Source organism: Catharus ustulatus, chromosome 21, assembly GCF_009819885.2.
Source record: "Catharus ustulatus isolate bCatUst1 chromosome 21, bCatUst1.pri.v2, whole genome shotgun sequence".
NCBI classification, from domain to species: Eukaryota; Metazoa; Chordata; class Aves; order Passeriformes; family Turdidae; genus Catharus; species Catharus ustulatus.
Genome location: NC_046241.1, coordinates 638,862 through 662,939, shown reverse-complemented (window position 1 = coordinate 662,939; position 24,078 = coordinate 638,862). Strand labels below are relative to the sequence as shown.

The window sequence follows — 24,078 nt, the reverse complement described above, 5'->3', positions numbered from 1 at the left end:
CACCACCCCCTGGCGGCGCTGCGCGTCGGTGTCCCGGAACAGGAGACCGGTGGGGGCGCGGCTCTGTGCGCGAGACGTTCCGGGCCGCCGAGGTTTGCGGCGCGGAGCGGCGGGGAAGACTTTGCGCAGCGGACCGTCGGTGCGGGCGGTTCCGGGCGGTGCCAGGTGAGTCCCGGGCGGGCCCAGCCCTGGCCCGTGCAGTCCGCACCGGAGCGGCCCTCGTACAGCCTCAGACACCGAGAGCAGCGGCGAGGCGGGGCCGCTCCGAGTGTCCGCATTGCGCCACGAAGCGGCTCCGGGGCTGGCGGGGCCATGCCAGTCCGGCGGAGCGGGCCAGGCCAGGCCAGGCTGAGGGGTTGGGCCAGGCCGAGGGGCTGGACGAGGAGCCCGTGCGTGCAGGGAGAGGGGAGGAGAGAGCACGGTCAGAATTAGCGGTGATTGCACCTTCAGCTCCGCGGGGCAGACTTAAAGTGGTCACACGAGATTGAGCGAGTTAATTGCAAGTTAACAAACCAAAGGAATCAGGGGCAGCCCTGCCCCAGGCAGCGGTGGAACTGGTGGCTTTAATTTGAAACAAACTGATTGGGCTCCTTGCCACTGATTTAAAATGTTGCGGAGAATAAGAAAAAAGAGTCAGTGGCATTGAAAGTACCGCGAGTGTTATCCACACATGGAAAGATAAAATGTGGTTTAGGAAAAGAAAGTTTGCTAACGTGATGTCAGCAACAGGAGTGGAATAAAACGACCGGCTAAAATTTTGTGTATAATTAGATCTTGCAGATTCAATGAATGTAGATATTGAGGGCTAAACCACATGTGGTCGGAAAGGAGATCCCCCCACTGGTGTTCCTTCTTGGGAAGTGATTTCAGCATGTCTGAGTTCAGCTGATGAATGCTTAGAACCACGTATTTGGATTTTCTGAGGAGTTTGCACTCTAGTACAGCCTGACAAGTCAATTAAACGAGGTGGTGTTGCCATACAAAGTTTAAGGATGGCCTCAGGATAGGCCGTGCCTCAGCTGTTCAGTGGAAGCTGTGGATGGGTGGGAGCCAGCTTCTTCCCTGGCTGAGCCCAAAGCAGCAGTGTAACCTTTGCTGTTCGGGGTCCCTGCTGACACAGAGGGGACGTGGTAGGGACAAGGTGCTGCTGCTGTGGCCTAGCCTGACCTGTCTGGGTGGTTCCATGTAGCAGGAGGATCTTGAGACAGCTTCCCACCACAGCCACTGGTGGGGGCGGAGAGGGACTGGCAGCACACAGGTGCATCAGTGCCACAATCTGAACTGCGCTGGTGGAGGAGGCATTGATTGCTTGTGTGGTTTTCAGTTCTTCTAAAGAAAATCAAGTCGTGACCATGTGTGTGCACGTGGTTAGAATGGGCTACCAGGGCATCTCTGGTTCCAGGAGCTCTCCAGTCAAATAGGAAAATACTGGGGAGTTCAGGGAAGGCCACAAAAATGCTCCAGTTCTCAAAACAAGCCCCGACTAAGTTTGGTTTATTCAGGCACATTCAAGAGAAGAGAGTTGAGGAGTGACTCAGGCACTATGGAAATCCATGCCTGTGGGAAGTTATGCCACAGCTGGATCCTGTCAGCCTTTCCAAAGCACACAGTGGGATCCCGTAACTGAGGCAGAGCTACACAAATTCTGTTAAATGTGACCCGGTTTCCCAGCAGTGGTGGAGGGTAATTACAGGAGGAGTTTGGGAAGAGGGGAATGCCTGTCAGGGCTGGGAGCTCCTAGCAGAAGGATCTCAACTCTGAAGGTGTGTTCAGAGCAGACTGCTGGGCCAGGCCAGTTTGTGCAAGCAATAAGGCAGAAACAATCAAATTTTATCATTTGGAGCAAAACCAGCAAAATGTATCTTCTGGAATGTAAATGTTCCAACAGAAAAGCTCTGTCTGGAGTTCCTAAGGCAACAGTACTGCCTGTAAAAGTGCTGCCACTCACCTGCACAGTTGTTGTGGTGGCTGCAGTTCAGCAGTGCAGAACACTCCTCTCTCTGTTGGGGCAGTGGCAGTGCTGCTCACACAGAGCCCCTCAGGTTATCGTGGGGTGCACAGAGCTCCTAAGGACTAAACTGAACACTTCACATTGCTCTTTTTCCACTGCAAGTGGCAACTGGCACAGCTGGAACAAGTGCATCTTGTGGGGTTCTCCAGAGGCAGTGTGGAGAGGTGAGAGGCAGCAGGGAGTGCTCCCTGTGCTGGGAGTTCTCAGCTCTGAGATAGTGCAGAGGCATCCTCATGCAAAGGTGGATGCCAGTTCACAGAGACTCAGTTACACTCAGACAACCAAAGCAGTCGCTCCTGTCAATAAATAATTTACCCAAACATGCATTAAATAACCTGCTGATCTGTGCAGTGATGTAACCTGGGAGGAGAGGGAATGATATGGGGCACCTCTGGGCTAATGACAGAGATGTTTTATTGGAATTGAGAGTGTTCTTCTGAACCAAGTTTTAGTAATTAAATTCAGAAGTTTGTTACTGAGTCTGTGTAATATGTCTTTAAATAAAAATATATTTTTTGTAGCTTTCTGAGGATTCATGATGCTCTGGCAGCCTCCCCAAGCAGCTCCCTTGGTAACCAGGGGCACTGGAGGAGAGGGCTTGTCACAGGGGAGCTGAGGAAGAGAAATACATCAACAGAAACAGGACATGTGCTAAGGACTGAACATCCTGCAGATTCACATGTTCATCTCTCATCTGAATGAATGTGTAGTAAATTGATACAGTGTTGGAGGGGCTATGGCAGGTGTCAGTGATAGATGTCTGAAAAAACCTTGCAGAAAAATGAAAGAAGGGGGTATGTATATTTGGGATTTTGGAAGTCTAGAAAGCTGTTTTCCCAGAGGATAAAAGTCTTTGGCTCTTTCTGAATACATGTGGAGGTGCGAGGTTGCAATGTGACCAAATGGCATTAACTTGGGCCTGGCAGGTGTTTGAGGTCAGGAGCAGTATGTCCTTTTCCCACCTGTGCTGACTGTGACCTCCCTGCTGGGAGACCTGGAGCAAACCCTGCTTTATGGGCTGCAGGTGCAAATCAGGCAATAAATCCTGCTTGTATCACTACTAGCTTATTCAGTCTCAGCTTTGCCACTCCACTGGGCTGTTGCTCTGGGCACAGCTCCTCGTTCTGGCTCTAAGCAGGAATAAACCTATTTGAGGGTTGAGGCAATTGCTTTTGTCAAAGACGTTTCTACAGCAGAAAAAAACCCAACAACATGTGTTGCTAATTCTTACATAATAATCCCGGCAGTTTCTTCTGCAAGGAATAGGTGGAAATGCAGGTAAAGAAAGATGAAATGTTTTGGAATCTGATCAGACCAGGAGCAGTTAAAAACTCTTCAACTTCTGTTTGATCACCTAGAACATATGAGGGTTCTGTGCCTTCTCTGACCCTATCCCATGGACAAGGTTGTGTATTCCTTGTACTTGCCACACTGTGAATGTGGAGAAGGAATTTGCTAATGAAGAAAAAGTAGATATAAATAAGAAGAATGGAAGAATTAAGCAAAGGAAAAAAAATTGTTGAATTTCTGTTGTGTAAACATTTGAAAAGTAGCAGCCCAGAAACCAATTTGAAATGGACATATCAGGAGTGGGTCCTGTTGGTGTCCTGCTCTGAGGGTGCTGTTCCTGCAGGCCCTACCTGCCCCTGCTTGTCGTGGTAGCAACTGACATAAAAAATGCATCAAAGCTCTTTGTCCTGTCATAATACAATAGCCAGTTTCTCTGCTCAGTGCTTCTCTGCCCAGTCCGTGTCTGAGTTTAGGAGAGCAAAGCTGTAGGTGTGTCTGCACAGGTGAGCTCTGGATCCTGTGCAGGTTGCTGAGCTGGGCATTGCTGTGATCCTTGTCCAACACTACTGAGCTAGGGCAGGAGAGACTGCAGCTCTACATGGATTTAATGCATTTAAGTAATTTCCTCTTTATTACATCTCCAGCTCTGCCAGGGCTATGGTCACACTTCACGTCAAGTCTAAGCATCTGACTGCTGTCATTTTAGACTCTTGATTAATGTAACAATTTCTTTTTGCTCATTCCATGGCTCACCATACCCACACAATGTGATTTATTCTTGGCTGTTGCTCACCCTGCCTTCAAAAGCAGAGTACCTGTCAAGGGTACAGCTCTGCACACAACTGCGGTTCACTTATTTCACCGATTAATTTGCTCTTGCATTTTTCTACACTTTTTCTTCTGTGCTGAGTAGGATGCAGGTCTCGTTCAAAAGAGACTTTCTGATAATTTTTGATTTTACACCAATTCACTGGGCCTTGTTTGGGTTACATGTTCATGAAAGAAAAGTCTCTTTCAGAACAGCCAGGATACTGCCCACTGCTGATCTTTGTAATGTCAAACTCTGCCTGAACCTCCTCAAGGAATAAGCTGTTTTGTCAGGGAGAGTTGGCTGGAATGTAGCAGTGCTGTGAGGAATGTTTGAACATGGGAGCGAGTACACGGGAGGGACTCAGCACTGCTTGGGAAGTCTGGCTCTATCCAACTGCTTCACGTGGCTTTCTTGCATTTACAGTTGCCTGTACAGTATTGGAAAATATTCCTGGGGGACTCAAATCTCCCAGTGTTAGAAGCTGAAAGAGAATGAGTTTGGTGTTTGAGAAGGGCAGTGCAGTTGGGCTGTACAAGTTCAAGCTGCAGTTTCAGCTGGAGCAGGGCAGGTTTTTGTTACTTGTGCAGCTGAGGGTATTGTCCAGGGCTGTTTGTGAGCAATGGAGGCCACTGGGCCACTCCAGGCATGGAGTGGAGCTTTCCTGGAGGTGCTGTATTTGTTGAAGTGGATAACCTGTGTGGGTCCAGGTGCTGGTTCCCTGCATGGTTCATCACATAGGTAAGCTGTTCTTAGTCTTTGGTGGCCCAAATGGAATTGTAGAATCCCCTGAGCTGGAAGGGACCCACCAGCATCACCCAGCCCAGCCCCTGTCCCTGCCCAGACCCCCCAACAATCCCAGCCTGTCCATCCCTGGCAGCGCCGTCCAAACGCTCCTGGAGCTCTGGCAGCCTCGGGGCCGTGCCCATTCCCTGGGGAGCCTGGGCAGTGCCCAGCACCCTCTGGGGGAAGAACCTTTCCCTGATCTCCAGCCTGAGCCTGCCCTGGCCCAGCTCCAGCCGTTCCCTGGGTTCTGTCCCTGGCCCAGGGAGCAGAGCCCGGAGCTGCCCCTGCACTGCCCCTCAGGGGAACTGCAGATTTCTCCGAGGTCTCCCCACATGATCTTAACATTACAGAAAAGATGCTTAGCAAGAAGTAAAGAAGCTGGCAAGTATGTGAAATGGGTTCAAGGAAGAATGTGATGCCTACCAATGGCTGTCTTCCAGCCTGCATTAGCCAGGTCCTGTGAGGCCTATGGGGCTGAGGTGTTGAGTTGCCAGGTGTACAAGTGCTCACAGGCTTGTTTGCTTCCTCTCAGCTCCTGGCGGCAGCAGGATCCCCCAGACATCGCCCAGCAGCTGACACCTTCACTGTCCTCCCTTGGGGTGAGTTTGCCACTTGGGCTGAGTTTGCCAGGTCTGTTCAGAGGCTTCTGACACACATCTGGTGGGATGGGGGCAGTGCAGCTTCAGCAATTTCTGCCCCTTTCTATTTTGTCTTGTAGGAACTTGAGAAAGGATCATTTGCACCTTCTATTCCCAGCTGGGGTGTTGAGGGACACCTGAGTGAGATGCCTTGTTGCAGGACAGGGGGAGGGAGAGGACAGGAGCTGCTGTAACTCTTGTGAGCCTACACGGCGCAGCTGTGCTCCCCTGTAGGAACAGCTTGAAGGGCAAGGAACAGCCTCATTCCATCAATGTGATGCTGAGATTATTAAAGTGGCTTTCTGTTCTGAGCATCAGCATGAGGTTTGTGTCTCAATGAGAACTTCTTTGGTCTGCAGGATGGTTTGTTAGTTTATGTTGGTGGGTGAAAGGGAACTGGATAATAAACCATGTGTCTGCTGTATGAACTCATAGCCAGTCCTGTTCCACCACTGCAACTTGTGTGACCACTCTTGGGTGCAAACCAAATAGTCAGTATTTTATGGTACGCTAGTGTATTAAGGAATATATTCAAGGAGATTCCATTTTGATTTGTGAACTTCATTGATGATACTGACATTTTTTTAAAGTGTGAATTAATTACATCATATGTTGAAAAGTTGTCCAGCAATTCCTTACCAATTGTGTAAAACTCAGTTTATCTTAAAAAGTTCTACTGGGTAACTTTCATCTGACTTCATCTGACTTTCTTCTCTTGGAATTGGAGAACTGTGAATTTTCCCATCTTTCTCTGTAGTCCTGCTGCCTACTGAGGTATTAACCAACAAGGCCTTGCACAGTGCAGGGCAGTATAAAATACCTTGTGCAGGAGCAGCCTCCAGTTAGTGTCTGTCACCTGCTTTCCCATTTTCAAGTGGAAAAAAGGCTCATTTTGGGTTTTCCTGGTGTCCCTGTGTATGTGAAATGCAGCTGCAGCCTCGTTAGAGGGCACTCTGGAATCACCCAGGGAGCTGAACAGCCACATTCCCCACCAGCTCTCCAGAGAAATCTTGCTGCAAATGTCCTTTGCCCCCAGAGCAGAAAATGGGAACCTGGAGCTGGATTACCCTGGGTGCTGGTGATCCAAGGCAAGACTGCCTGTGCTGTGGGCTGATTTCATGCTTGTACTCTGTATGGAATATAGCAACAATTTATTAGAGAATTCACTCCAGTTTTCCAAATGTGAATTAATGAACTTGCTTTTCTCATGGCCTTTACCCCTTAAACTGCCCTGATCCTAAATATATATCCATTCTGGATTATTTTTTTGGTTGCTATGGTGTTTAAAAAGGTAAGTCCTTGATAAAACATAAGGTACTTCAGAAACTCTTGGATTTTAGTACCAACCCTTCTACCAGTTCTGTCTGTGCCTTTGACAAATACTTTGTTGTGTCTCCTTTTACTTTCCTTGTGTTAAAAAGAGGATAATGATTTTTACCTTGGGAGAATTAATCAATGTATATAAATGTGCTTTGAAATCTGAAGTGGTTTAGAATGTTTTGAAAATATAATTAAAATATTGAACAAAGCAGGAGTCAGAAAAGTCACATTTTAAACCATGATTATGTTCAAGTGCTTTGGTGGTGCTTCTGTTCTGGCAAGATTATAGAGCCAGATTATTTGCATTACTTTTGATTTAGTGATTTTTTTAGTTTTTTGTCCAAGGAACAGGAGTCAGATACACAGACATAATCTCACCTTTGTCCAAACATACCTTGTTTTGCTTTTACAAAATCAAACCAAACCGGTGGGACCCAGAAGCTTTCTGAGCAATTAGCACTGACTCATCCCCACCCTGAGGAGGCTTGGCAGAACCCAGGCCTTGTTTCCTCTGCAGGAGCCATCCCTGCAGGGCACAAACCTCAGATTCAAGGTATGGCTCCACTCAGCCTCTGAATTCCCGTGCTGTGTGGGATCGGTGCAGGCGGTGGCTGGGCTCTGTCACTGCTCCCTGGGGTGCTCTGTGCTTCTCTAGGATGGGACAGGAGGCATGGGGGTGATGGGACAGGTCACAGGGCAGGACAGCTGTGAACAGAGCCAGCTGTCCAGCTGACTGCCCGGCTCCTTCCAGACTGCTGCATGTCCTGCCTGAACTGTACTCCAAGGGGCAGCTTTACTGTCCGTAGGGTAAGGACAGTAAACATTGACCACAGGAGTGTTTATCAAAGCAGGTTCTGTGCTTCAGCCAGGATACAGCACTTTCTTTGGAGTCCTGAATCACTGTGCAGGGCTTCTATGAACTCTGTTGGCCACAAAACTTCATTGTCTACAATCAAAGCAGAATAATAAGAAAAAGTCCTGGTCAGGCCTTCTTTTTCCTCTCCTGGTTTTTAATCTCCCCTAATTTCCCTTTCTGTCCTCCTAGAACTTTCCATCCCCTTGGTAGCTTTTTGGCAAAGAGGGGTTACCTGGATAGAAGAGAAGCAGAGCCATTCCTACTCAGGGGTTCTCCAGCATCTCTCTGTGGAAGAGCATAGGAGGAGGCAGCAGGAGCTGAGCTGAGCCACGTGGGTGGCTGCACTTGTGGGGAGCAGCACTTGGGGAGATGCTGCAGCCTGTGAGGCAGCTGATGGCACAGGGTGAAAAGCCTTGCAGGCAGGTCTGGGCTGGCCTGGGCATCCTGGCAGAGCAGCCCTGGTACAAATGGCAGCACTCAGCACTTCCCAAGTCCCACTGCTCTGCTGGAGGGTGGCACAGCTGCTCTGGGCAAGGGGAGTGTGTGGGGCACAAGAGCAGCCCAGACATGATCGGGGCTGATATCTGGCCCCCGGATTCTTTCAGGGAATTGGGAATACAGCAGCAGACGAGGCAGGCTGGGATGGCTTCCCAGTGACTGCATCAGCTGGAATTTCTGAGGAACCTTCTATTTGTCTGGCTGGCAGAAGGATTTTAAGGTGGAATGGAAAACACAGGGACTCCTCCTCTGGCAGAGATAAAAACAGTTGCTGAGCTTGTAGCATCTCATCTCTGGGACTGGCAATTGTGGTTTTTAATGGGTTTGAAGAGTGTTTCTTGTATTCATGTGATTTCTGTAAGTGACTTTAGGATTGACATTGTGAATGGCAGAGGCTTCAACCAAAATCTTCACCCTTTAGTGTTATCCTCCCTCCCATATCCAGATCCCTCTCATGTTTTACCACAGTTTGGGTGTTGTAAAAAATTGTGTAATCCAGGAGCTAGGAACATTACAGGACATACTTTCTTCCAGTTTTGAGTAATATCTCCTAGAAATAGTCTTACAGAACATTTCTGTGGAACTGGAAGTTTTGTTTTATGGTGATGATGTTTTTGGGTTGATGTTATGGTGGGATGTTTTGGGTCATTGTTTGAAGACCAGCTGGGTTCTGTGGCGATATGCTTGCCTGAGTTGGCCAAAGCAATCCCCACAGCACAATGTGTTAAAGGGAACTGGCAGATGCTTTAGCTCTGAAATCAGCTGCAGGTACAAATTAGATTTTTATTACCAAAATCGTTGCAGTTCTTAGTCCCATCTATAGTTACAGTTCAGTGCTGTACTCAAGTGCTGCCAAACCCTGATTTTTGCCCAGCAGCACAGGGAGCTCTGGAGGCCCAGTGCTGCTTCTGGGCAGTGTTTTGGGGCTGCTGGTGTGGCTGGGGTTTCTGGAGCTCCTCCCTGCTGGTCACCTGCCCCAGAATGATGCTCTGACAGGGCTGGTTCTTGTGCTGGGCTCAGAAGCCACTGCAGGACGATTTGTGTGCAATAGGGGAAGGCAGCAATAGTGCAGATTGTCTCCTGCTTAAAAAAGAGTGAAAAATCCCCTGCTAACAGAGGTTAAGGGAACAAATGCAACTGTGAAGACATACAAGAGGAGCATAATGGGGGAAGCTTAAGTTTTGGGCAGTTTTCTGCCTAATATAATGATGTAATGGAGCAAGAACCACTTTCTCCTTTTTTTTTTTTCCCCTCTTGTTTGTGTAGGAGCCCAATGGTGCTGTCTGGCTGACTTGTCAGAGGTTTAAGCACCAAAAAGTAACCATTTTTAAGTAAAGCAAATGCAAAACATTGGGTATATGCTTAAAACTCAAAAGAAAAGAAACAAATAAAAAAGAACAAAAATGGAGAAAGTCTTTTGTGTATAATGTCCAGAGCAATTTTAAAATACTCTTGTTCCATGCCTAAATAAATGGTTGTTTCAGTCAAAGAGAACTCTTTCCTCATGATTTATTACACCAATCTGGACATAAGGCCTCTGAGCAGGATTGCCAGTTTATTAGAACAGCTTTCTTTCTCCTTTCAGATTTAATCCACATGTTGTTGTATCAACAGAGCCTTTGTCTCTGCTCAGTTATGAGTTATTCTTTTTTAATAATAATTTTAAAAAAGGTGAAAACACATGTTTTTTAACAACCGTATTATGAAGAAACCTAAGATGACATAGGGAGAGGTGATCATCAGATGGTGACTATGTTTTGTAATTTCAAAGTTGTGATGCTTATAAAAGGGTGGCAAATGGCCCCTTCCCCTCTGCCCGGGGCAGTGACTGTGCCTCTCCCTGGCAGGGAGAGGAGGAGGCAGCATTATCTTTGGCCAGGATTTCCGAGGTTTTTTCCCTAACTTGTGCAGTGATGCTAAACATGCTCTTTTTAGTTAACTCTAATTTCCTTTTTTTTTTTTTTTAAAGGGGAACTTATCTAGAGGTGTATGTAATTCACATTTCCTTCCTTCCTGCCTTCCTGCCCTGCAGAGAAGAAATTCTTTCTTGGACTCCTCCTGTTTTCTAAATGGAGAGGAATTATTCTCAGGAAACTCATGAGTTTGGTATTATTCCTATACTTAGTTTTGTGAGAAAACATTTATTTTGAGTATAAATGCTTGCTTGATACCTGCATGAGGGTTCAGAAGCTAATGTGCAGTGAAGCAGCTCACTACATCACATGATGATAACCTTTGCTTGGCCCTGTCACCCTGCTGAGTCCTGCAGCATCATGTATTACTGATGAAGCACCTCAGCACCTCCTGAACTGGCAGCATGGGACTTGAATGTGGCCAAAGGCAGAGCAGTTTCAGAATTTATGTTTTTGGTGCCAACCTGGTTTCTTCCAGCTAATGCTGGACTCCAGGCAGTCATCACAGTCTCCTTTAATTCTCTTGCAGATGTCAGCACAGCAGCTCCTGCCTCAAGTGTCAATAGAATAATTTGCGGTGGTGTGATTTTAAAATAAGCTGCTAATAACGTGTCTTAAAACAGAAGGAATTGGTCTGGCATTTCAAAAATGTGGCATAAGCCTATTTTACTCCTCAAAAGTATAGAGGAAAGTTTAAAAAGGTCCACCCTTAAGTCTTAAATAGTGAAGGGGAAAAGAAGGTTGTGTCCTTGCTGCCAGAAGCAGATGCAGGGATAGCCTGGCAGCGATATTGGAGCTCTGGGGAAGGAGAGATCAAATCCCTTGGTCCATCTTGAATCACAGAATTTCAGACTGGTTTAGGTTGGAAGGGACCTTCATTGTTATCCAGTCCCACCCCTGCCATGGGCAGGGACACCTTCCACTGTCCTAGGCTGCTCTAAGCCCCATCCAACCTGGCCTTGGACACTGCCAGGGATCCAGGGCCAGCCACAGCTTCTCTGGGCACCCTGTGCCTCCCCACCCTCACAGCAAAGGATTTCTTCTAATGTCTAATTTAATCCCACCCTCTGGCAGTGGGGAGGCATTCCCCCTTGTCCTGGCACTATCTGTCTGTATAAAAAATCCATCTCCCTCCTTTTTACAAGCACTCTTTGGGCCCTAGGAGGGGCACTAAGGTCTTCAAGGAGCCTTCCTTTCTCCAGGTGAACAGCCCTGGCTCTCCCAGCCTGCCTGCAGAGCAGAAGGCTCCAGCCCTTGGAGCAGCTCTGTGGCCTCCTCAGAACTGGCTCCAGCAGCTCCACACCTTTTCAGTGGTGAGGCTTCCAAAGTTGGGCACTGCAGGCGGGGTCTTATAAGGGCAGAGAAGAGGGGGAGAAAAGAAGACAGAATCCTCAACAGCTTGTGTGGGAATCCAAGACATCCCTCTGGGTGCCCTGGATGGCTTGAGACCCTGGCAGGGCGCTCAGGAGCCTTGGCACAGTGCCCAAAACCCCTGTGCCTTTGATTTTTTTCCCTGGGAAAAATTACCACCCTTACATGAAGAATTACCAGTCACAAAAAATAAGTAGAGTGTAAGTTAGATTATTATAAGGTGAAAAAGTAGGTTTTTAAGATTGTTTCCAGTAAGGGTTTGGGGTCAAGATGGAGGAATTTGGGTGTGTTCTGTCCTTCTTTCTTTTTCTTCCTAGCATCCATCTTTTAGGTGATGTTGGCATTTCTGGATTGGTTTAGAGTAGAACCAGACTGTACAATATAAGTGATAGGTATTGGAAAATAATTGTAAATAATGTTTATGTAGTTTTTAGTATAAAAGATAGCGCCCACCCCAGGGGTAGAGAGTGTGCCTGGGCTGACTAGCTGGACGGACTACGGCTAGTCAGGGAAAGAACTTTTAGATTAGATAAAATAAACCACCTCTGGAAACAACCGAAGACGTCTCCTGACTCTTTCTCCGGTGCTCGGGCTGGAACACAGAGACTCTAAAACATACACAGGTGGTTGGCTCAGGTTTGACAGACACCACTGGCCACAAGCTTGTGCAGACCCTGAGGACTGGCAGCACCTTTTGGTGGCAGTCAGATTGGCCTGGCTTTCTCAGTGGCCAGGCAGGCAGTGCTGGCAGAGCCAGGCCAGGCAGTGCTGACAAGGCCAGGCCAGGCAGTGCTGGTAGAGCCAGGCAGTGCTGGCAGAGCCAGGCTAGGCAGTGCTGACAGGGCCATGCAGTGCTGGCAGAGCCAGGCCATGCAGTGCTGACAGGGCCATGCAGTGCTGGCAGAGCCAGGCCATGCAGTGCTGACAAGGCCAGGCCAGGCAGTGCTGACAGGGCCATGCAGTGCTGGCAGAGCCAGGCCAGGCAGTGGTGACAGGGCCAGGCCAGGCAGTGCTGGCAGGGCCAGGCCATGCAGTGCTAACAGGGCCAGGCAGTGCTGGCAGGGCCATGCAGTGCTGACAGGGCCATGCAGTGCTGGCAGAGCCAGGCCAGGCAGTGCTGACAGGGCCAGGCAGTGCTGGCAGAGCTGTGCCAAAGCAGCAGGCTGTTCCTGTATAAGCCAGCTGAGAGACAATCGAGCTCCTGGCTGTGAACTGTTGGAGTGTTCCTTGCACAAGAAGGAAAAACCCTCCTTTGAGCTTGGCTGTGGAATGCAGACTGGGGGCTGGATTTGTTTTCTTGCCTTATGTCACTGCTGCCTTTTTCTCACAGGCTGAGCATACCTCTCCAGTGTAAGATAAAACACAGATCTTGGGAGGATTGGACTTTCCAAGCTCTCTGAGTCTCCTGTGCTCAAATCTGCATTCTAGCAGCTGAAGTTCTCTATCCCTTGGTCCTGCTGGGTGCTCAGATTAGGTTTGTTTCCTTTGCAATGTATCCCTGCTCCTGATGGCTGCTGGCCCTATTGCTTCTCAGAACAGCTTAGAGTGGAATAATTTCCCGAGCAGTGGTAAATTAAGAGAAGATTTGGTTTGCAATAAAAATTTCTTTATAGTTGGAATTTGCAGGGCACTGTACCATGTTGTGTTTTCATCTACAATATCATTTGGGCAACCTCACTTCACCCCACTTTGAAGTTGGCCATTCTTTGAGCAGCTGATTGGATTGGGAAACTCCAGAGGGCTCTCTCTAACTAACTCTGGATTTCTTTTCTTGTAGAGTTCTGGCAAAGATGCTTCTTTTGGCTTAATTTCCATCTCCCTTCATGCTCAACAGCTTTCATCATGTTCCCATCATAAGCAGTTCTTTAAACTGAAGTGATGTGTAAACATCAGGAACAGTTTCTAAACTGTAACATGAGTTTCCTTCCCTCATAGTTTATAGACTTTTTTATGCTGCCATATTCAGATGATATGAAAAATCTAATTTCCTTTATTACTATATCTTAAGAGGTAACAGCTTTTTTTTTTTTTTCTGTCCTCAGAGGGAAGTGTTTTACCATGGGGCAATAAAAAGAATAATTCTCTAAAAGTTAATAGGTTGTGTTTTCAAATCAGGTTTGGTCCTGTGCACTCTTTGTTGGAAAGCTGCAGAAGAAGGCAAGACAAAAAGATCTTATCATCTATAAGATTATATTGTTACTGCCGTTACTATTATGGTGACTATTATCCAAACACTTTAGCTCATACTTAACTTCATGCTGTACAACATTTTGCTTAAAATTTAAGCAGTTGCTTTGACTGATAATGGACTTAATATTGTGTGTTACTGCTGCAAGAGCTGTGTGCTGCACAAGGGGTTGCTGACAGATCACTGGCTCGCTTGGATTTACAATTTTATTCTGAGGGCAGGACAGGATGGCAGGGCAATTAAATGGAGTTCCATATACCAGAAGTATAATTTATCGCATGTGTCCTCCAAACTGAAGCTGCCTCATCTCAGAGTTGCTGCCTGCTGTGTGCTCAGACCTTAACCTCTGTGTTTAGATTGCCAATGTGGTGCCAATTAGTGGGACTGGGATGCGGACACTGAGGAATATAACTCACTTCACATGGGCTGCCAAACAACTAGCAGATGTTGAGCTAATGGGTCTTGGCTACCACCAGCCTGACTTGGATTTCAACCCAGAGGTGAAGGAATTTATTTCTCTCTCATTACCAATTCCCTTGTCCCAAGTATTGGGAATTCCATCAGCTTACTCTGGGCGATGATGTAAAACATTTCCCCTCTCCCTCAAACCTGTTCCCAGGGTATCTTGTAGGATGCTTTATTTTGATGTTAATTTGCCACCTTTGGTATCTCTCATCCTACAGGCTAGGCTTGATGATCCCTGGGAAATGAGGATGTGAGCTTAAACATGCAGCTGGAATCCTGGACAGGAGTGCTCTGTGTGAGTGTAGGGTGGATCAGGCAGGCACTGTCCTGGCAGCCTGCTCAGAGCTGTGATGGAAAGCCTATCCTGGGATTACTGTAACTCCTTTGACTAACAGAGGCCCTAGAAAGTGGTGGGGTCTGGCTTGCTGGGATCTTGCCTTTCTCTATTCTCATGACTGGACATTGTACACTCAGACCCTGGAAAATGTGTAATTGCAGGCTCAGAGTTTTCCTTCTGGTGCTGAGTCAGTGCTGGAGAATGGCCTGGCAGGTTCTGTGGCTTCTCTGTGTGATTTAGAGGAGCAGGTAGTATTTCTTACTCAAGTCTACTTGGTCTCTTCAACCTGGAGGAGACTGAGGGGAGACTTGTCACAGTTACAACTTCCTGGTGAGGGGAAGCAGAGGGACAGCTCTGATCTCTGCTCTGGTCCAGGGACAGGAGCCAGGGAACAGCTGGAGCTGGGCCAGGGCAGGCTCAGGTGGAGGTCAGGGAAAGGTTCTTCCCCCAGAGGGTGCTGGCACTGCCCAGGCTCCCCAGGGAATGGGCACGGCCCCGAGGCTGCCAGAGCTCCAGGAGCGTTTGGACAGCGCTGCCAGGGATGGACAGGCTGGGATTGTTGGGGGGGCTGGGCAGGGACAGGGGCTGGGCTGGGTGATCCTGGTGGGTCCCTTCCAGCTCAGGGGATTCTGTCACAGAAGTGCAAATGTGATAAGGGAATCATTGTCTCCATAACCTCAGCAGCTTCAGGAGCAGAGACAGGGAAGTGAGGGGCTCAGCTGAAGGAAAAGTAGCACTGAATATTGACTGGTACTTAAATTCCATTCCACACCTCTCTGTACAGCCAGGTGACATGTTTAATGAATGTGTGCAATATTAGGGCTGATACTTTTTGTTCTCTCTGCAGTAACTTTGTCTTTTGTCCTGTGAGAATTTAGCCTTTGACCTAAAAATGCTATCTGTACCATTCTGCCCAGCATTCAGGTCTTCACCAATTTCTTTACCTTGCTCATTTCCCACTGCAGTTAAAGACAGGTGTTTAAAAAACAAAATTGTAATTAATGGGAAGTTTTCAGTTATAGCTTATTTTCTTACTGACGTACTGGTTTGAGGTGTCAAACATGATCAGCATCAACATCAACAGGAAGAGTTGAGGGAGGGTTAAATAACTGTCATGGTTATTATTCAGTGAACAATGAAAATAAACTTCTTGCAAGGTCCTGTCTTTTCTTGCTTTTCTTTGAGGTTCTAAAGAAAATGTTTCATTCAGTGATGTATTTTATTCTGAAATTCCAAAGAGAGCAATTGTTTTTAATTCCTTATTATGAGCAGAACTCGATCTGTCCTGTGGATTAATCTTTCTGGATGTTTATGTGTTTATTAAGGACAACAAAATAGAAGCAATGCAAACAATTATTCTGCACTTTCATGATGAATAATAGTTAAATGCTACTTACCTTTCTTGAAGCATTATTAGCTTTCACATTTTTTGCAGAACAACCAAGGAAATGCAGCATGATAAACCAAGCAATAAGCTGAAATACCTTTTTGAGGTAGGAAAAGTATAGAATAATAAGGAGTATGGAGCTTTAAAACAGGAAAAACAATGGGAGAAAACTGCCACCGCAGTCCAAGAATGACATCCTTGGGAAACATCTGGTGAAGGAATCCAGAGAGGGGAAAGATAATTTTGACTTTCTTCTGGGAATTGTGCAGAGCTTGGTACAGAATTGTACTGCCAGTGGACACAAGTGCACTTACAGATCCTGCAGAAGTAACCCAAGCCAAAAACTTCAGTGAAGTGAAATCCCTTGATTTGTAAAGGGAAAATATATCAGAATGAGGCAGCAGGTTGAAAAGAAACTGAAAGGAGCATTGACAAGGGTGAAACCTTTGTAGGGAGCTGAAACTGATTTAAAGGCTCTGGGCTGCAGAGAAAATGCCTCAACTCTATCAACTGCTGTGAGAGAGAGAGAAGTTCTGATGTGAAGCAGCAGGGAAAGAAGTCAGGGAAAGAGAGGCAGGGGCATCCTTCCAAAAGCTGAAGTCATGACCAAGTGAGGAAGATAGAAAAGAATAAACACTTTCAGAGCTTTCAGAAAGTAACAGTTCTTTCCCAAATATGTTGGGAATAAGAAGCTTGTCCAAAAGCTTGAATAAACCCATGGAGACCAGCGTGTGAAAAATCAGGGGGTGAAGCAGAAAGAAACATTGAGTTTCTGAGGCATCTACATTGTGCTTTGGTTTCCTTACCACAACCCATCTCAAACCCAACTACTAATTAAAAAAATTAAGAACACAGTGAGCAATACCTGCCTGCAGGGACCAGGATGTCAGACTCCTGGAAAGGAGTCAGGGGAGGGACTGCTGAATAATTAACAGCTGTATGCAACCTTTCAATTAAAATCTCCTCACTCCTATTAGAAAACAAACAGGGCTGATACGATGTCAACTTGCAAGAGAGTTCCAGGGAGCTTGGGGAGCAGCAGACAGAAATCTGGCTTTGTATTGTGCAGCGTTGTCAAAAGAATAATATAGATCAGAATGAGTTGGCACTTGATTTTATATGGATGTGGAGGAGTAAGCATGTCTTTTGTAAAAGGAAGTTGCACTTGAGGAATCTTCAAGGACAAACATCTGAATTTGGGTGTTCCAGTATGTGGTGTCCTCAGATTTTCTAACAGCTCCTGACATGGTCCTTTGTCACAGCACCTTAGAGCAGCTGCTTTCCTGGGGATAAGAGGACATTCTTTAGTAAACCAGTGACTGGTTAAAAGGTGAGAAAAGGTGCAGCAGTGATGGTTGTTATACCCAAGAGCAGTTACCATGAGAATGACAGGAGTCTTAGGAGACCTAAGGGAGGCAATGGATGAGAAATAACAAAGTCAGAGGGAATTTGAAGCTTTGGCATAGTCAGATCTAAAGCTACAGAAGTACCTACCGTCTGGTCCTGTGGGATTGGAAAACAAACCAGCAGGTTAAACTTTGGGTCAGTCGATGTGGAGAAACATGTGAGAAAGCTATAGCTAAAGGAGGTACTGTCTCCCCCAGGAACACATCCTGGGACAGTTTGCAAATGCAGAACATCTGTGCCTGAACAAAGGAATGGGACAAAAGATAAGCAGTTGTTCCCCATTTCTTCTTAATTCCCTGGCCAAAATTATGGGTATCAAATGGAAGTTCAGGAAAAAGAAAAGGAAACGCTGCTTTGCCTGCTGAGTACAACGTGGCAGCTGGTGCAACACGACTCTGGTGCTGAGGGTTTGCAGGGAAGTGCTTGGATCCATTCTTGGAAGAAAGGTCGACAAAGTCTGTGTTGTAGCACTGCAGAAGACCTGGCATATGGAAATCTTAAACTGCAGGGAATGAGCTGGGGACACAGCTCTCAGTTCTCTCCCTTAGGCCACTGTCTGAGACATGGCACTGGCCAGGTGGAGGTATGTTCTGACCTGGGAAGGCTCCTCTTCAGTGCCTTATTCTCCTGAACTACATTTTATTATTTCTGTGCTTGCCTGTTTCAAGCTACTCCCTCCTCTCTCAGATGCTCGCTCCTCTTGCAAAAAAAAAAAAAAAAAAGAAAAAAAAAAAGAAAAAAAAAAAGAAAAAAAAAGTCTGTTTTTATGAAAAAAAAGTCTTTTTAATGTTTTTTTTTTTTCATCTAGTACATTGAGTTTTCATGTGTGTAACTTCAGTTTATTGTGTTTGTCTGCAGACTGTTTGGACAGAAAATAGAGCTGCTGCTTAAGTATTTCCATATGTGTTCAGCCATATTGCTCAGCTATATTCTTCACCTAATGTAACTTGTAAAAATAAACATCTTTAAAGTGTTATTTTTATGTGTTGGTGAAGAGTTAATGGAATAGAAAATGTTCCACACCAGTGTCTATCCCCACAGTGGATTGTGAGGAGGCCATGTCATGTCCTGCTAGCTTTTAAGCAACCTACAGTTTCATGTCTAGGAATTCAAAGGCCAATTAGTTGATCCCTCCAGGAGACTTTGCTGAATGCAATCCTCCAGACATTTGAACACAGCACAGACTTGAACGTTCACAAGTTTTCCATTTATGAGGGAGTTGCTTGTTAAAAGGGGCAGAGAACAATCCAGCCCCTGCCAAGTACATGCTAGGCTTACACAGCCCTGCTGGCCTCAGACAGAATGTATTGTCAATTCTGGTTTATTTAGGGCAGATTTGCAAAGCTGGTGTGTTGATATGGCACGAGGAAGTGTGTGATAAGTCCCATCTGTGCAAGCTCCATTTCCTATAGGCGGCCGTGCACAGATGGCCTCCTTGAGGATGGTTTTAATTTCACACTTGAAGCTGAGAAAGCCAGGTTTGAGGAGATGTGCTGTATGTTGCTTAAGGCACTTGTAAACTCAGCATAGATAAAAGTGTTGGTGAAGGAGTAAGTGGCAGCGAGTTGTCACCTCTGTCTCTTGATTCAGCCCCACCTTTCTCATGGAGCAGGTAAAACTGTGCCTCATCTTTTGAGTCTGTCTGGGGAATTGAACCATTTTTTCACTGCAGGGAGAAGTTACTGGGAGTCCTGATGTGGATGATGTTTGCTCCTTGTCTTGTGTGAAAACATGCTTATTTGGGAATGCAAATTGTGATAGATCTCGTTCTGTCTCCTTTCTAGTTCCCAACTTCTCCATCACCAGTAGAAGTGAATGAAATAGGAACTGTGGGGTGAAGATAGAAGAGCTCAGTACTGAAGCAAAGTCTGTGGCCTTTATGTACAAAAACAAATCTTGTACATAAAGTTCTAGAATCCTGCAGAGAGTGGGAAGAACCTTGAGATGCTCCAGGAGCCTGCTGATCGTTCCTGGCTAAAGTTGGCCAACATCTCCTTGGTGTGTCTATGCAAAGTACCAAAAGCAGGATGGAGCCAAGGCTTTTCATTTCCCTTGTTGCTCTCTACAACTCCCTGACAGGAGCTTGTGGGTTGGTCTCTTCTCCCAAGTTGATAAGTGACAGGACAAGAGAAAATGGCCTCAAGTTGTGCCAGGGAAGATTTAGGTTGGATATTTGGAAAATGTTTTTCATGGAGAAGGTTGTCAAGCATTGGATCAGGTCTTTTCCCACCTCACTGATTCCATGATGTGTAACATTGAGATCTGGGGATGCTCCAGAAGGACCTAATGGAATTTGCTGATGCATGTTCACCCTGTGACAGTGTGTCAGGTGCACATGGGACTTTGTTCAGGTGAAACCAGAAGATGGTCATCAAAATGAGAAAGAACTTGTATGAGAATTCAAGTCAGTTTTGGCAGATTCATATTTTTAGCACCTCCTTTGAGAGAACCTGCCCAGAGTGCCCAATAGAAAGAGAGATGCTCAGGAGTAAGGGAATCTGGGTGACTTGGAAGAGTCTCCTCAAAGGAAATATTACCAAAAGCATGGTTTGTTAGTGATGGGGTGAGAACCCTGGCCACATTGGTATGCCAGGGTCTGCAGAAGGTGTGCTGATGCAGATGCTGCTTTTTGTGACAGAGGGAGACGTGGGTAATCTGTGATCTGCCAGCCCTTGGCTGAGGTCAGTATTCAGCTGGAAAGTGAGAACCTGTTGGTCAATGAAAAAGAGACCAGGGTGGCAGAAGGAGCAAGAATTTAGGTTCCCTGCCCTAGTGTGTGTACAGGTTTGATGATGATGATGATGATGATAAGAATGCAGCAATGTTCTGTGGTAGCTGCTGGAAACAGGAATGACCTTCAAATGTCATCACTCAGTTAGTATCTAGTCCTGCATTTTGGCATGCAGGACACAAGTCTGATGAAGAAAATCTGTTCAGTTGTACCTTGTGATAGCAATAGCTGTGGCTACAAGATGAATTTAGGGCCCCAAAAAAATTTAAATTTTACCTTCTAGCTGTTCTTCACTGAGCAGTTGCAAATGAAAGCTTTTCTGGGGCTCTCAGCTTGGCCTGATTTTCAGAGATTTTAATGAGAATGGCAAAGCCACATCCGGGTATGGAAAACGTAGGTGTTTCAGAAATGGAGGAAATGCTTATGAAGGAATTTTCTCAAGTAAATCAGTCTGCAATTTCCATCAAGGAAACATCCGCTGAGATAAAGTTTTGTGAAATTATGGCCAATTTCAGATCACAAGGACATTATAGTCCTGCTGTTGGGGTTCTGTAAGCCTGGTTTATAATGATTTTTGTAGAATGGAAAATAGCTTGGAATTAACTCACTGTGTTCACATGTTTCAGTATTGGCCTTCTGCTGCTGTGCTGTGGGTGTGGTGTTTCATTGCATGTTTTTGTCTCTTTTGGGTCCTGTTTGAAATGCCACCCCTCCCCTTGGTGCTCCAGTCCAGGAGAACTGCAGTGCTTATGGATCTGTGAGTGATGCCCTGAGTCCTGCATCTCCTCCCATTGCCTGGAGTGTATTTTTGGATTAAGGGAAAGAGAAGTCTCTGGCAGGGAGTGAAGGCTGACATCTGCTGTGGCTCTGTGCCCTCCAGGGCTGGTCAGCCCAGGATCTGTGTAGCCAGCAGGGAAAAGTGTCTAGGGCATGACTCTAAAAAGGGCATGAGTTGTATCCAAAACTGAAGGCTTTCCTAGAAGTGTGTGTACTGTGACAACAGGACTATCTGTAGGACATGTCTTAAACAAAGTAGAGGAGAAAAAGAGGCAAGATATCCTGCCAAAAACGAACCTTGCTAAAACCAAATCAATGAATTCAAATGTTTCTATTTAGTAAACAATGGGGAATTGCTTTCAGAGCAAAGTCCTTGAGAGCGCTTTCCCCATTTCCTGTCTCTTCTGGCATTGGTTTCCATTCCCTGTATTGTTACAGCACTTGTCAAGTAGCTGCGGAGGTTTAACCATGGACAAACCAAATTCTGCCATATGAGCAAGGAGATTTACCAGAACCCCCAAGGCAGAGTGGGGTACAAAGCAAATATGCCTCATTTTCCCTTCCACCTCCCATCTGTGCTTGCACCAAACCCTATGGGGATGTGGTTGGACAGCCCTGCCCAGCAGGAGACAGGCAGGATCCTGGTGACTCTGCTGCCCTGGGGATGAGTGGGAGGCTGTATTGAGGTGGTTCCAGTCCATTCCAGCTGACAAATCATGCAATATCTCTAGGCCAACATTTTGCTGAAATGGTTCAGTAGATGCATGTACTGGATCTGTTTCATTGGCCCAGGGTGGGTTTTGAGGCAGAGGGGATACCATTCCCTGGTCACCAGTGCATGTATTGATGTGACTTTCAACAACTGGACATACCTATGGTCTGGAAATGATGGCTGAAGTGCTCTGTATTAGTGAGCTGAGACCTGAAAGGAGATTTCTTGGGAGTTTTGGACCCATCCTTGGCAAAGTAATGGAATAAGCAGATGTATACTGGTGCTCTTAAAGCTTCATTCATTATCACTGGTTCTCTAAGTGCCAAAAAGGAACTGGCAGGTACCCAAGTGCCATTGAACCATCTGTTGATGGAAACTCCATTTCATTTGCTGGAAGATGGATGTCTTCTGTTTCCTGTTAGCTCATCCAAATTGTTCATGTTACCAGGAAATTTTTATGTCATTTATAGGCTTTCATAAAATGCAGCCTTGGATTATGGAGCATTCATAAACATTAAAAAAATACAAAGTAATTTGAAGAATAAAAAAAGGAGAATAGTATAGAAGTCCTCTTTCACAGAGGCAGAAGTGTTGCTTGTCTTACTGAGTGCTCCCCAGTGCATCCATCCTTCCTTCTGGAGCTATAACAATGCAGCAACACCAAAGCTGCTAAATCAGTCCATCAATTAATTTAATGCTTGCGATATGGAGTAAATGCAGGATAGAAATAAAGTGCATTTTTCAAATATCCACATACATTGAACAGAGCAAAAGGAATGGAAAACACAATTAATGCAGGATATCAGATAGGTTTGAGCCTGACCTAATAGTGCCCCCAAACCTGTGTTTCACTCAAAGCTCTTCTATTCATTTGATGTTTATTAACTCCTCAAGAAACAGGAGCATTAAATGTAGAGGAAGGTATATATTCAGTTTCTCCAAGGCTGAGAACTTCTTTTTGGGCTACAGATTAAAAGAATGAAAAATGCATGGAGGGCTTCAGCAGATTTATTTAACTGAAGCCTTACTCTTTTCTGCCTTTGGCCAGATGATCTAGAGAGGTCTATTGGTAGATGCTACAATGAATGCCTCATGATTCTACTGTCTTAAAGACAGCATTTATCTCAGCAAGTACTGCTGAAATTCATGGAAAGGAGAGCAAGATATGAACTCTCTTACAGCCTCCACCAGAACTCAGCATTGATCTCTCCAAAGTCTTTAGAGGTACCAATAAATGTGGTGAGCCATGTGCCTGGGTTACTGAAGATCCATGTCCTTCCCAAAGCTTTCCAGAACCATCCGTGTTCAGATTCTGCTTAATCACAGAAATGGATTAATTTAGTGTGCTTGTGTCTGTTCTTTTTCTGGAAACATTAGAACAAAAGAAATTGCTGGAGTTTTTCATCTGATGTAACAGCCAAATGAAAATAAAGGAAACTTCCCCAGAGCCTTTTATTCATGAAATCTGATCTTTCAGCGTTCCTGAAATATCTGCTGATCAAAACTTTGTTCCTCTGAAAAATGGCTCAAATTTAGAAGCCTCTCTATTCTCAATGTTCAATTCTGTGTTTTGTTTCTTTGTTCTCAGCTGCTTTTCAGCTCTTCTGACATTTCAGTGGGACGGGGCTGTGTTTGATGTCGCAGCTCCCATCTGCTGTATACAGTTGGCTATTAGAGAAACAAGGAACAGGAGATGGGAGGGATTGTGACCAATCTCTTCTAATGACAGAGTTTTGGAGCTTCAAAATATCAATGGAAAGGTTAGATCTCTCTAAATCCATCATAAGGACATAGTTTTTCATGCACCATGGACAAGTTGTGGAAAGCTGTATTGTGGGGTAGTGCAAATGCTGAAGCTTGTGTGAATTCAAGAAACAACTGAACAAATTGATGGAATAAAACCACCACCAAACACTTTAACAAACACAATCTCCATCTCTGTCTAGCAGATTTCTAGAGGCTGGGAGAGTGTCAAGGTAGTATCTGTTCACATATGCTCTGTTTTATTACTATTCCCTTGGCATTTGCTGCTATTGCCCAGCTTTGGAGAACTGTGGGGAACAGGACATGTCTTGATGATTCTTTGATCTGGAAAGGCCATGGGAAGGCAGGAAATGCTCTGCTATCCAGTGAAGCATCTTCATGGTCTTTTCTGCAGTAACCCAGCCAGGAGCTAACAGAAATTACTGGTACCTTTACATAAAAAAAAAATTAAAATGAGATGACAAAATATAAAGGCATGGTGAAATACAGATCAAAGAGAGTCTTAATCATTATCTCTCGCCAAGAAGATGGGTCTCCTACCCAAAATGTTAAAGTACTGTCACAGGTTTATGTGAATGCTTGTTCTGAAGGAGAGGGTGCCTCATTCTGCACAACTGCCAGTGTAAAGCTGACAGAAACTCGGAATACTCTGAGATGAGTTTTGTGTGTTTGACACTGGTTTAACATCACAGCTCCTCTGCCCTGATGGCCAGCTTCATCAACTCCGTCATTTCTGGGCTGCTTTACTGAGGTGCCAGAAAAATTCAGCATGATAGAACAATTCCTTTCTGCAGGAGGGGAAGGGTTTTTAATGGGCCA

General features: G+C 45.8%; 1 protein-coding gene across 6 annotated transcripts in view; it reads left to right on the top strand.

Moving 5' to 3' along the window:
• The first annotated feature begins 83 nt into the window (after positions 1–83).
• Positions 84–24,078, top strand: part of EXD3 (exonuclease 3'-5' domain containing 3) — a 256,655-nt gene continuing 232,660 nt past the window's right edge. For 5 of the 6 annotated variants that reach the window (XM_033077473.1, XM_033077472.1, XM_033077470.1 and 2 more), the window contains exons 1-2: positions 151–165; positions 5,428–5,494. The gene's annotated coding sequence lies outside the window, so the exon portion shown is untranslated. Of the gene's footprint in view, positions 166–5,427; positions 5,495–24,078 lie in introns of all 6 variants that reach the window. The other variant, XM_033077471.1, reaches the window with a different exon arrangement.